Source organism: Fukomys damarensis, unplaced genomic scaffold, assembly GCF_012274545.1.
Source record: "Fukomys damarensis isolate Sample0158 unplaced genomic scaffold, DMR_v1.0_HiC HiC_scaffold_33, whole genome shotgun sequence".
Lineage (NCBI taxonomy): Eukaryota > Metazoa > Chordata > Mammalia > Rodentia > Bathyergidae > Fukomys > Fukomys damarensis.
In genome coordinates, this window is record NW_022900945.1 from 18,447,133 (window position 1) to 18,460,620 (window position 13,488).

The 13,488-nt window shown below is 36.2% G+C and overlaps 1 protein-coding gene across 4 annotated transcripts in view; it reads right to left on the minus strand.

Moving 5' to 3' along the window:
* Lpar3 (lysophosphatidic acid receptor 3) overlaps positions 1-13,488 on the minus strand; it is an 82,175-nt gene that overhangs the window by 44,707 nt on the left and 23,980 nt on the right. The gene's annotated exons all lie outside the window — the stretch shown is intronic.

The window sequence follows — 13,488 nt, forward strand, 5'->3', positions numbered from 1 at the left end:
TTTTTCATCATCATACATAACTCCAGGATCTGGTTACCCTGCCTATCTCATATTAGGTAATTACTGAATGGCTGGCTGATTGGACAAATGAATAAATATATAATCACAGAGGCATCAATATGCAAATGTGCTGAGCCCTACAATATCCACTCTGCCTGTTAACAATTATAACACAGCACAAAGCATTAATGAATACTGGTTTCCTGTATATTCCTTTTGGTAGGTGGGATCAAACTCCAGCTCTTGTGCTTGTGAGGCAGACGGTGAAACCACTGAGCCAACTCCCCAGCCTTATATTTCTTACTTATGGTGTATGTTCATTACAAGGATAGGTTGGTAGGCCCATTTTGGCATAGAATTGCTCTTCACACAACTGAATGGCTCCTATAAGAGATCAATTTTCTATCACTTTTGATCCCACTCCTGATCCTCCTTTAAGCATCTTTAGATTTCAAGATACAATCACATTTGCTTTTAAGCACACAATACAGAGGGAGAGATACATAGGTTTTAATACTCCTTCCTCTTCTTTGTGTTCACTTCTTCCTTATAGTTTCTTAATCTGAACTATACCAATGTGCATTTGTTTACTGGATTTTCCAAGTCAATCACTTCAAATAAATTTATTTCTCTGGGGATTATCAACCAGCAGGTGCTGGAGGATGAGGTGTCTATAGGCAAGACTTAGATCTGGAGTTTGGGCAAATAGCCAACTCAATGTGAGAGGTAGTCCCTGGGACACACATGTGAATAGTGACTCCAAAGTGGAGCATAAGGCAGACAGAGAAGGCATTATTCCTTTCAGTACAAGATCTCTTGGCCCCTAAAGATGAGAGTCTCTGGCTAAGGCAGAGCTAGACAGGGACTCTGAGGACATCCATCTGCCACCCCTGGTGGCCAGATATTCCACCTCACAGTGGTATGACCACAGCCATGAAAGGTCCCATCGATGGAGAAAAATAAGGCTGAAGATTAGAATTCAAACTTCTGGCTAAAATGACCCCAAGGAAGAAAAGCTGAGTTGTCCACTGGAAATAAAGTGCTCAAACAGCAAAAGTATAGTAGAAATCTACAGCTTTTAAAGTTCCTGCAAATTCCTGGAATACACTGCCACATCTCTAATTAGGATAAACAGCCCAGACTAAAATTTTAAGTAAATTTTAAGTGTCTCAGACAGTCTACTAATAAATACTAATTTATATTTTAATAGGACAATGATGCTTTTAAACAAATTATGTATTTGCTTCTCTGTCATACAAATGGGAAGTAAAATACTATTTTATACACTTAAACTAGTAGTCTCAGGAGACAGTACTTTTCAATTACAAGGAAAGACTCAATTTTAATAAACAACAGAACAAAAATTATCCTCTTTGGCAGGTACTCATCAATGTTTAACTATAAATATCCAATAACTTCATATAACAATACATATATATGATATACTGCAATAATTTTCCAAATTAAAAATACAGATAATATAATTTTAATAGCTTCATATTTTATTATATGAACAAATCATACTTTACATACATTGTATCTTACAATACCTAAGTATTGAATATTAAGGTTGTTTCCAGTATTTCACTTTTATAAGCAAGGCTACATTCTTGTGTATTAATCTTTATATGCTTGGCCAATTATTTCTGTAGGAATAGTCCCTTGACTTCAAATTGAGTAAAGGATGAAAATTTATTTAAAGAATTCTATATAATTTGTTAAACTGTGCCTCAGATATTGTATTTCCTTTTTTATTGAGTTTATTGGGTACTCTTTAGTATATAGTACAGTTACATTCATCATTGGGATCTTGCACCTTTACATGACAGGTCTCGGTTCTCATTTTGCCCCCACACCCCTGCCCTCCCTCCATCCCCTCCACCCTCCCCTATTTACAAAGACTTTGTTTCCATGTTTTTCCTTTTCTCATATTTTTTCTTGTCCCTTATTTCTTTTACCCTGCCCTTCCCAATTCCCATATAGCTTTAGCCATTTTCTTCCTTTTTCACATTATCAGTTATACAATTTGCATCCTGTTTACACTTTTAGTTTTTCACACCAGAGAAGCTATTCTGTATTTACACATGTCTTATTTATTTCACTTAAGATTATGTCCTCAATATGCATCCATTTTCCTATGAATGACTCTAGTTTATCATTCTTTATGGCTGAGTAGTATTCCACTTTATTAAAAAATCACATCTTCTTTATCCAGTTTCCAATTAATGGGCAATTAGATTGTTTCCAAGTTTTAGCTATTACAAACTGTGCCGCTATAAACATGGGTGAGCATATATCACTGTGCTATGATTCTTTTAATTCTTTTGGAAAGATACCCAGCAGAGGAATAGCTGGGTCAAATGGGACTTCTAATCCTAGTTCTTTGAGGTATCTCCATATTGATTTCCACAGTGGTTTCACCAGTCTACACTCCCACCAACAATGGAGAAACGTTCCTTTCTCCCCACAGCCCTGCCAGCATGTGTTATTGTTTGATTTCTTGATAGCAGCCATTCTTTGTGGGATGAGGTGGAATCTCAGTGTTGCTTTCATCTGCATCTCTAAAATGACCAGTGGTGTGGCACATTTTTTCATATGCTGATTTCCTGCTTTTACTTGTTTGTCTGAGAAATGTCTATTCATTTCAAATACCCATTTTTTAATTGGAGACATTGTATTTCTAATCCCAACAGTAGCAAGTGAGAATTACAGGATAATAATCTAGTGAAATTCAATTTAAATGCCCAAGAAGAAAATTCAGTTTTCAACCATGTTGAAGTACACAAAAATTTAAAACATTTTTAAAAAGATCCAAGGGCTACATCTATGATCTGAATGTTTGTGTCCCTTCCAAATTCTTGCTGAAACCTAATCTGCATGGTGGATGTATTAATAGGTAGGGGCTTTGGAAGATGGTTAGGCCCTAACCATCTGGTCTGCCCTCCTGACTGGTTTAATGACCTTGTTAAAAGAGGCCTAAGGAAGATTTTCACCTCTTTTTGTCATTCTACCATGAAAGGATACAGCAACAGGTGCCATCTTCGAAGGAGAGCTCAGACCATTACCAGATACCGTATTTGCTGGGACCTACATCTTGGATTTTCCAGCCTCCAGAACTGTAAGCAGTGAATTTCTGTTGTTTACGAGTTACTTAGTTTAAGATATGTTTATGACATCAGGAATAGACTAAGACATCACATGAGAAATTTTAATAATACAATTATTATGCATCCTCTAATTAAAAATAATTTATGTATTTTATTATTTTATGCCCTAGATAGCTGAGATACATATTTATAATTTTTAAATATTATCCTTCACTAATTTTTTGATACTGTCCAAAAGTACTGAAATTCATATATTACAAATATATGTTAAAGTTTTCCTAATTTTTTAAAAAGGGAATTGTATACTTTAGTTTTGGTTTTTATACTTGGTTGAATTTATAATTGTATGATGTAGTAAAACTTTAATGGTTTTTACATCAAAAATCTAACTTCCCTTCATCAAAATCAGCAGCCCTTTGGCCCAGCACAGCAGAGGAGACTGGCAGCAGCTTGTGACCCTCTGGTGGTCCCGCCTCTTCAGCACAGAGCAACAGAGGAGCATGCAAGCAGCACAATACCTTCTAGTAGGCCCACCCTTTCTCCCCAGCACAGCAGAGGAGCTCAGCCTCACAGGCGCCAACACAGCTGTGTCGGTGCCCCCTCAACCCCATGAACAAGATAGATGAAAATTAAAGCCCTCTGGAAAATCTCTGCCATAAAGGCACACCACAATACCATAGTTGGTAAATTGGAGGGACCAGCACCTCACATCAGAACATTGTCTAACCGCAGGGGAAAGGCAGCTGGAACCTGCAGTAGAATCTTGCAGAGTTCAAACCATCAGGAGGTCAGAGATCTCACCTTGGGCCTTGCAGCCAGAAATCAGCCTGAACCTCAGGCAACAGCTGCTGGCTTGCTGAGACTAATTAACTTAGATCTGCCCACATGGTCTATTGTGTCAACAGAGGCATACCCTAAAGGAGGCCCTCTATTTCTATTTGTATTTTTTATTTTCAAAGTGATATTTTTGTCTTATCTTTAAACATTAAAAAATTTTTATCTATCTTTCTATTTTCTCAAATATTTTCCCTTTTTTATTTTCTTTTTCTTATCTTCTTTTCTTTCTCTTGCCCATCTTGATCTTCATTTCTCTCCCTTTTTGTTCATGTTCCTATCCTAATTTCAATTTGTTTTCTTTTTCTTTTCTTCTCTTTTTCTTCTCTCAATTGCCATTAGTTTTAAAAGAAAGTGATTAGTCTCCAGCCTCCCTATTACTGTTAGATTGTTCTGTCCTTGTGTATATTTTATTCTGCCTTCTCCTCTTCAATACCTTCCTAGAGTTTGTGTGATCTTCCTACGTGCTCTGACCTTACTTCTAACCTTTCTCTATCCTATCTATCCCTCCCTCCCCATCTCCTTCTAAGCCCCCAACCTGAATGGTAAAGTTGCTATAATGAAGAGTTTATTCACTATAAACATATTTTGGGCTGGTCCTCGATTTTGACTGAATTCACACAATTAAAGGTGATAGATTAATAACTACCAAAAATTGTCATTTTCTAAGCTGTGCTTGATGCGATTGTGTTGCTGATTGTATCACTTCAGCTAAGATGTTGTGATTGAGTTACGCAGTCGTCTTTCCTGGTATAATGAAAAAGAGATTGCCTCAGAGTCATTAGAGACTCAAAACCTAAAGACCAGCTATATCTAGAAGATCAAACTATTCACCCAGGAATTAAACCAATGACAGTACCAACAACAAAAATAGAAATGAGAAGACATTTAAACAAGACACAAACACAGACTTCTACCCCACCAAAGGTAAACTCTGGGAGAAATGAGGTGGAAAATTCTGACAGTCAACCATCTGGTCACCACAAACCGGTAACACAGTAAGTAAAAAAACCAGATGAATGAGTCTCTAGAAAAATTCAAAGCAGAAATAATTTCACAGAGATGGTGAAAAGAATGAAAGGCATGATTAGAGACTCTAGAACAGAAACAGATTTTTTTAAAAAATAGATGCGCTCAGGACCATGATGGAAACCATGAATGCCCAGCATAGGAAAGAAATGGAAACCTTCAATGCCCAACATAGGAAGGAAATAGAATCCATGAATGGATTCAGATATCCAGGAGAGTAAAAACTCTATAGAATGCATTTGCAGTGGAATGAATGAATGTGAAGATAGAATTTCGGGTATAGAAGGTAAGATTGCAGTCAGTGACTATGAAAAGAGAGATCCCTTAAAAAAGTAAGGGACTATGAGAAATCAATCCAACAACTCTTTGAAGAATACTATAAGACTTATAGGAACCCATGAAGTAGCAGGAGAAAGAACAAATGACATTAAAAACATCTGTTCACAGAATTAATGAAAGAAAACTTCCCAAACAGAGCAAAAGAATTTGATATACAGATAAGTGAGGCATATAGGACTCCAACTAGACATAATCAATAAAATGTACATCTAGACATATAATAATCAAGATACCAGAAACCCAAGAGAAGAAAAAATACTACAAGCAGTTAGAGAAAAGAAACAAAACAAATCACATGCAAGGGAAAGCCCATCAGAATCATGGCAGACTTTTCAAGACAAACTCTCAAGTCCAAGAGTGCCTGGAGTAAGGTATGTCAAGTACTAAAAGAAAACAACCTCCAAGCTAGACTGAGGTATCCTGCAAAACTATCTTTCAAAATTGATGGGGAAATAAGACACTTCCATGACAAAGAACACCTGATAAATTTCATGAACACCAAACCAGCAATCCAAACACTTCTAAACAATATCCTGGAAAAAGAAAATGAAGACCACAACTCTATAAGGGCCAACAAATATACCAGGCAAGGCAAGAAATTAAAGGGAGAGAGGGAAAAATAAAAAATAAAACAGCCAACAACAGGAAAATAACATGACAATGAAAAGTCAATACATAACAATTATAACCGTTAATGTTAATGGCCTCAATTCACCAATCAAAAGAGACAGGAAGGCAGAATGGATTAAGAAGCAAAACCAACGATATGTTGTATATAAGAAACCCACTTAATCCACAAAGAAATTCACAGACTGAGAGTAAAAGGATGGAAAACAGTTCTCTATGCAAAAGAAGCCCAGAAAAAAGTGGGGGTAGGTACCTTATTTGCAGACAGAGTAGATTTCAAACCAAAACTAATTAAGAGAAACAAAGAAGGCCACTATATCCTTATAAATGGAACAATGTAAGAAGAAGAAATGACAATCATAAATATATATGCACCAAATACTAGTGCCCCCAAGTATACAAAACAAATATTATGGATATGAAAAACTAGATAAGCACTAATACAATTGTAGTGGGGGAACCTCAATACTCCCCCAACACAAATACACAGTAACAGAAAAACCAACAATAAAATAACAGAACTGAACCAAGTCTTTGAACAATGGACTTAGTAGATGTCTACAGAGTGTGCCGCCTCATAAAATCAGAATACACATTCTTTCTGGCTGCACATTGGTCATTCTCCAAATCAGACCACATGCTAGCTCACAGAACATGCTTATGTAAATGCAAATGAATTTAAGTTATCCCCTGTATATTACCAGACCATAGTGCAATTAAACTGGACATCAACAGCCTAAGAAACCACATAGAAATTAAATAACACCCTGCTGAACAACCACTGGGTCACAGAGGAAATTAAAGAATAAATTAGACAATTTCTACAATTAAATGATAATGCCAATACAACATACAGAAATCTATGGAACATAATGAAAGCAGTTCTACAAGGGGAATTCATAGCAGTAAATGCCCATACTAGGAAAACAGAGTGAGCTCAAATAAACAGCCTAATGCTTTAACTTTATCTCCTAGAAAAAGAAAAGCAAGACAAACCAGAAGTTCTTACAAGGGAGGAAATTATGAAGATCAGAGCAGGAATTAATGCAATGGAGACTAAAAGAACAATACAAAAACTCAATGAATCAAGGAGTTGGTTTTTCAAAAGAATAAATAAAATCGATAAATCCTTAGCCAACCTTATCAAAAAAAGGAAAGAAATGGCTCAAATTCATGTAATTAAGAATGAAAATGGTGAAGTCACAACAGATCCACCAGAAATCCAGAAGATCATCAATATCTACTTTGAAAACCTGTACTCTAATAAAATCGAAAATATAGAAGAAATGGACACATTCCTAGACACATATGAACTTCCAAAGTGGAGCGAAGGAGATATAAAAAGTCTAAACACCCCAATTACATTTGGTGAAACTGAAAATGTAATTAAAACATTACTAACAAAGAAAAGCCCACATCCTGATGGCTCCAATGCTGAATTCTATAAGACATTTAGAGAAAAGTATTGCTACTACTCTTTAAACTCTTCAATGAAACTGAAAGGGAAGCAATACTTCCAAATTTATTCCTGGAAGCAAGTATTACTTTGATTCCAAAACCAGGGAAAGACCCAACCAAAAAAGAGAACTATGGGCCAATCTCCCTAAGGAACATAGATGCAAAAATTCTCAATAAGATACTGGCCAACAGAATATAGATGATCATCAAGAAGATCATACACCCTGACCATGTTGGATTTATCCCAGGGATGCAAGGATGGTTCAACATATGTAAATCAATAAATGTAATACACTATATTATCAGAGTCAAGGACAAAGACCATATGACCATCCCAATAGATGCAGAAAAAGCATTTGACAAAATTCAACATACATTCATGTTAAAAACCCTATAGAAAATGGAATAGATGGTCTTTATCTCAACCCAATAAAGGCTATCTATGAAAAACCAAGAGCCAATATCACTCTAAATGTTCAAAAACTGAAAACCTTTATGCTAAAATCAAGAACAAGACAAGGAGGTCCACTGTCACCACTTCTGTTCAATATAGTTCTAGAAAAGCCACAGCAATTAGAGAAGAGAAAGAAATAAAAGGAATAAAGATAGGCAAGGAAGATCACTATTTGCTGATCATATGACACTCTGCACAGATACTCCCCACCAAAAAAAAAGCTCTGCCAAAAGACCTCTAGACTTAACTGACAGATTCAGTAGAGTAGCTGGATGCAAGGTCAACACTCTAAAACCAATAGCCTTCTTGTACACATATAATAGACAGACTGAGCGAGAAATTAGGGAAACAAATCTCTTTCACAATAACATCCCCTAAAAATGAAATATCTAGGAATCAATTTAACAAAGGAGACAAAAGACCTCTACACTGAAAACTATAACACTGAAAAAAGTGATAGAAGAGGATATAAGAAATGGAAAGATATCCCTTGCTCCTGGTTAGGAAGAATCAACATAGTGAAAATGGCCATGGGCTGCGGATTTAGCTCAGTGGCACCATCCCTGCTTTGTAAGCACAAGGTCCTGAGTTCGATTCCCAGTACCAAAAAAAACAAATGGCCAGACTTCCAAAACTGTTATACAGATTCAGTGCAATCCCAATTGAAATCCCAACAGTATATTTCACAGAACTAGAGAAAACAATCCAAAACTTCATTTGGAACCAGAAGATACCCAGAATAGCAAAAGCCATTCTAGGCAACAGAGACATGGCAGAAGGTATCACAATCTCCAACTTGAAACTACACCACAAAGCCACTGTAATAAAAACAGCATGGTACTGGCAAAGAAACAGACTTGAGGACCAGTGGAGAAGATTAGAAGATGCAGAAACAACTGCAGACATACTTAACTACCTCATCTTTGACAAAGGAGCCAACCATCCTCACTGGATGAAAGATAGCTTCTTTAATAAATGATGTTAGAAAAACTGACTTTCAACTATCCAAAGATTCAAATTAGACTCCTATCTTTCACCATGCACTAAACTAAAATTCAAATGGATTAAAGATCTAAATATCAAAATGGAAACACTAAACTTACTGGAAAATAAATTTTGTAGAACTCTCAAAGACATTGGCACAGGAAAATACTTTATGAACAAATCCTCAGCCACATGAGAACTTGAACAAAGAATCAACAACTCGGATCTCATTGTATTAAAATATTTTTGCACTGCAAGAGAAACCACCAACAGAACTAGGAGACAACATACAATGTGGGAAAAGATTTTTATTAGCTGTTCCTCAAAGGACTACTATCTAGAATATATAAAGAACTCAAGAAAATCAGACCCCCAAATACAAAGACACAATTCAAAAATGGGCATTTGAAATGAAAAGACAAACAAGTAAAAGCAGCAAATCAACATACGAAAAAATGGTCAACATCACCGGTCATTGTAGAGATGAAGATGAAAACAACCCTGAGATTCTACCTCACCTCAGAAAGAATGGCTGCTGTCAAGAAATCAACCAATAACAAATGCTGGCAGGGTTGTGGGGAGAAAGGAACCCTTCTCCATTGTTGGTAGAAGTGCAGACTGGTGCAACCACTGTGGATATCAATATGGAGATAACTCAAAGAACTAGGATTAGAGGTTCCATTTGACCCAGCTATTCCTCTGCTGGGTATCTTTCCAAAAGAATTAAAAGAATCACAGCACAGTGATATGTGCACACCCATGTTTATAGAGGCACAGTTTGTAATAGATAAAACTTGGAAACAGTGCAATTGTCCATCACTTTGAGACTGGATAAAGAAGATGTGGTTTTCCTATAGATTGGAATTCTACTCAGCCATAAAGAATGAGAAACTAGAGCCATTTATAGATAAATGGATGCACAATGAGGCTATACTTTTAAGTGAAATAAATAGGACATACCTGAGTAAATACCAAATAGTTTCTCTGGTGTGAAAAACTAAAAGTGTAAGTAAGGTTTGAATGGTATAGTGTGAAATAGGAAGAAAATGGCTAAAGGAGAAGTGGAAAGGGGAGGGGAAAGAAAATAAAAGGGAGGGGGAAAATATGAATAAAGGAAAAATGGAAACAAAGTCTTTGTAAATAAGGAAGGGTGAAGTGGGTAAAAGGAGGGCAGGGGCATGGGGAAAAATAAAAATCAATACATCATGTAAAGGTCCAAGATTCCAATGAAATGTAACGGTGTTGTTTGCTTTAAATGTACCAATAAACTTAATGGGGGGGAGCATATCATTATTTTAATTGCACATACTTATATACACACCCAGACTCACACATCCAAAGATATGTATGAGACTGTTGAAAAAATTTTAAAGCTACAGAAAAAAAATAAGAAAAAATTCAAAACTGTACATAGTTAAGTAAGAACTAGAACTGCAGACCATTTTTAAAAACTTCTTTTTCTATGTTCCAGTTTTTACAATAACTACATAAATAAACTTTTAAACACTAGTTTACAAATTCTGTCTCAGGAACATAACATTCGCTTAATGTATTCCAGCTTTGTTCTCCTACTACAGGTGTGGAAAGTGAACTTTAGCATTCAAAACAGAAGGCTCAAACATCTGAATATGTTCACTTCACTCTTACAACATGGCATAGAGTTTTTCAATAACCAAAATAAAAACAATTTTCTACACATAATTTCACAGAATCATAAAAATTTTTACTGATAACTGACTGTATCTAGATGTCACTTAATTCTCCTATAAAATATTCCCCAATGTTACTGTCTCAGAGCAAGGACCTTCCCTGTCATGCTCACCTTCGCAGTGTCACAATTTGTTGAATGAAGGAATGAATAAATCTCTGTCTTATAGTATTTCGATACATCCCAAAATGAAGTTTGAGTTAAATGCCTTTGCTAATTTATATGTTAATTACTAATGCTGACAATTTGAGCATTCCATCTCTTTAAACTATATGTTCTTTGACTACGTGTTTATGTGTTCTTACATATATGTCTAAGCACGTGAGTTACTTAATATCTGTACTCTGGTCTTACTATTATTAAATATTAATTTTTGAGTACTTACTCTGTGCCAGGTGCTAGCTTTAGCATTTCTATGGATCATCTCATGTAATTTTCCCAACAATGATGTAAATATAATTACTAAACCTATTTTGCATATGAGGAAAACGGAAAGATCTGTCAAAGGCCACACTGTTGAGAAACAAGGTTTTATTTAGGTAACCTTGTCCCATAAGTTCAAGCACTCCTCTGCAGCACAATGTTCTCTCCTTAGGCAAATGAAACACCAGACAATTCTAAGAATTATCATTATATTTACATTAACTATAGCATTACAGAAATAGAATAATCTGATCAACTCATAGTCAAGACTTTCCCAAACTATTAAAAAAAAATAGATGGGGTTCTACATTGCTTTTTTATCTTTATTTTGTCTTTTTTTCTTCTTTTTAAATCAGCCCAGAAAAGGGTAGAATAGACACTTCTGAAAAATATTTTCAGTTTTTATGGTGAGCAGGACACCAGATTATTGTGAATTTCTGGATTACCTTAATGTTATTAAACATGACTCATATGAAATCCCAAGCTGTTTGTTGTTGTTGTTTGTTTGTTTATTTGTTTTTATACTTATGAGTTAGAGAGTTTCATAGTTCTGACCCAGAAACAAAAGACACTAAACTTTGGAGCAATTACCACAACTTCAAACTTCAGTAATTTAAGACTTTATAAAATGATGGTTTAGAAAGTCTATATGTGGAATCCAAATGAAAACTTCATGAGCAAAGCTTTCATTTAGACTCTCCCAAACTTGCTTCTCTGAAAAAATATCTAGCCAGCTAGAATGTGGAAACAATTATGAAGATTAAGACATTTGAAAACCACTCAAACTGCTTTTATTTCTAGCTACATTTTATAAGACAAGTTGCTGCCTGGCTTTTTAGTTGGCTCCCAATAACACTCTCTTCTTCCTCCTAGGGAGAAACATGGTGCATCAAAGACAAGGTCATAGTTTATTTTTCTACAGCCCACAGCATATAGCAATTCTCTCCTCTGTCGAAATCTCATCCAGATGGAAGTTGTGCTGTTATGTTAGTTTGTACCTTAGCAACTAAACCTGTATATGCATTTTCATTTATTGAATTCTGTTCAGTAATTCATGTTAATAGTGAAATCAGGGCAGCACAATTTAAATCCACCTACAATCCCTGAGGTTCTCTTAGCCAACTAAAAAAATCAGGTAATTTCAAGCCCTTTGCACTTGCCATTCTGTGTGTCCAGAAACCTCTTCCCCTAGATACCCACAAGGCTCCTTTCTTTACCTCACTCCTACACAAACATCACTTCATCAGAGAGCCCTTCCCTACTACTCTCTAAAGAGCACAGTGCCCCGCCTTGCTGCACTTGGGCCACTTACTTTGCTTCATTTCTCTTTAAGCATTTCTCACTCTCTGCCACTATCCGGTTGAGATCACGGCTTCCTCTCCAGCTAGAAGATAGGCTTAGGAAGGCAAAGATTTTGTCTTGCTACGACACATCCCTAGTGCTTGGAACCGTGCTAAACACGATAGGTTCTCAGTAAATACTTGTTAGATCTAGACTTAAAAGGAAGTGTCTGTGCGTACCCATGCCCACACGCCCCCAAATTACCCAAACTGACCATTATTACTCTCTTCTTCTTCGGTATATGTGCTCTCTAATTTGGACCCCACAACCCTTTCATTTCCCTGGATGGATTTGGCTCCAGGACCTGCTGGCTGAGAGGTGAGAGGAGTGGTGTCAACTGCCAGTGAATGGCAGCTTAACCAGAGCAGACGAGTCCGGGTGGTCTGAAGGGCAGCCCCACAAAACAGGCCAAGCATGGACTTCAGAAAGTAGGATCCCTCTTTGAACACAACTTCAAAAGAAGTTGGTCAAAGCTAGAACAATTCAGAAAACGACGTAATTAAAGTAGTACAAGAATCCCAAAGTATAGAAAAATTTACCCATGAGTCCATACTGATATAAATAAATTACTGAATAAAATAATCAATGGGAATAACGAGACAAATGTCTTAGGCAAAAGAATTTTTAAAAAATTATATTGATATTGCATCCTAAAGGACAGTAGATTAATTCCCATTCCTTAATCGTGGTTGTACCTAGTGACTCCCTTCCTAAGAATACAACACAGGAGACGCTATAGTGGAGAAACTTGACAGACACTACTTCGGCCAGATGGTCAGCTGATCAAATTCAACATCAACTGTCCTAAATCAGATGTGTTAGGAATAGCAATTTATCTGGGATCTCCCTCCCAAAACCCATAACTCCAGGCTACTCATGAGAAAAACATCAGACAAATTCTTCCAATCAAAAGACATCTGACAACAAACCTGACCAGCACTCTGCAAAACAACTAAGGTCATTAACAACAAGGAAAATCTGACAAATTATCACAGCCAAGAAGAGCTGAAGGGCACATAACAAGTGAATATAATGTGTATCCTGGATGGGACAAAAGGATATTAGGTAAAAACTAAGGAAACTCGAAGCTTACATGAATATTAGATTCAAAAATAGGGGGCAGTGTGTGCAGTAGAGGGTAGAATATAAGAACTCTACTATCTGCTCAAATTTTCTGCAAATAT